Source organism: Pteropus vampyrus, unplaced genomic scaffold, assembly GCF_000151845.1.
Source record: "Pteropus vampyrus isolate Shadow unplaced genomic scaffold, Pvam_2.0 Scaffold517, whole genome shotgun sequence".
In the NCBI taxonomy this organism is placed as follows: Eukaryota; Metazoa; Chordata; class Mammalia; order Chiroptera; family Pteropodidae; genus Pteropus; species Pteropus vampyrus.
In genome coordinates, this window is record NW_011889298.1 from 653,998 (window position 1) to 655,140 (window position 1,143).

Sequence of the window (1,143 nt, forward strand, 5' to 3'; positions counted from 1 at the left end):
ATTGCCACACTTGATGGTGGTCTTGAGTTATTTTACCTTGACCATTGAGATCCAATATCTAGGAACACAACAGAAATCCTACATTTAGATCAGCAAATATGACTGTCAAACAAGCGAGGTAGAGCCCTGTCCTCAGCACAGGGCTGACTTGCCCCTCAAAGTGGTCACATAACCATAGGCCCTTTCTTCAGACTATGCAGTTTTTGTTTTTATTTTTGTTTTGTTTTGTTTTTTGCTGCAAAAAGCTTTATTGTTCCAATTTGGTCCAAGGCATGGGAGAGGGCTCCAGGGTGGTTAGAAAGCTGCCTAGTGGTTTCAGGGAGAGGCTCGGGCACAAGGCCAACACCAGGGGGATGGAGAGGGGCCCTTCAAAAGCCTCTGGGTTCCAAAGGCTCCTCGTCATGCTTGATGGTCAGCCTCTGGAAGAGATACTCACCCAGCCCAACCTGGGGGCAAGCCAACCTGAAGAGGTTAGTCAGGTGGTAGCCCATCTGCTTAATGAGTTTCACCTCCTCATCTAGGAAGTGGCTCTCCAGAAAGAGATGGGGGTCTGCACGGGCAGAACTCAGGACATTTCGATCCAAAAGTATGGTTTGGGTTCTTTTCCATGACCACGGCAGCTTGCATGGCATCTTGAGTTTTATCCCACTCTCCTTGGGAAGGCTTCTACAGGTACTGGACGAGTGTGAAGCCATCAAACTGGTTTTGCATCTACAAGAGACACTCAGAGTCCTGGCATTTCTCCTTGGCCAGCTCACAGAAGAAGTGGCCCATGCCTTCCAGAGCTACATCCTCACAGTCGAAATAGAAGCCTAGAGAGAGGCAGGTGTAGGAGGCTCATAGATGCAGGCTGACCAGGCAGCTGACAGCAGCCTCCACCTTAGTGGAGTAAATCTGATGGATTCGAGAGCTCATGGTTGTTCAGCAATAAGGAGTCAAGCTCAAAAAATGGTGTTGGCTGGTCTCAGAGGCCAAGTATGGCTGAGAAGGTTCCAAAGGTTGTGACTGGAAAAGAGGATGGAAGGTGGTTGGAGGCTGGAAGAAGGAGCGTTCCAGGGTCTGTTCCATCAGAACACTGTTGAAGCAAGAGACAGATCTGGGGGACCTGCATGGAGTATGCAGCTTTCTAACTGAATTTAGTAC

The 1,143-nt window shown here is 49.1% G+C and overlaps 1 pseudogene; it reads right to left on the reverse strand.

Moving 5' to 3' along the window:
• Positions 1–368: 368 nt before the first annotated feature.
• Positions 369–915, reverse strand: LOC105307786 (annotated as a pseudogene).
• Positions 916–1,143: the final 228 nt, after the last annotated feature.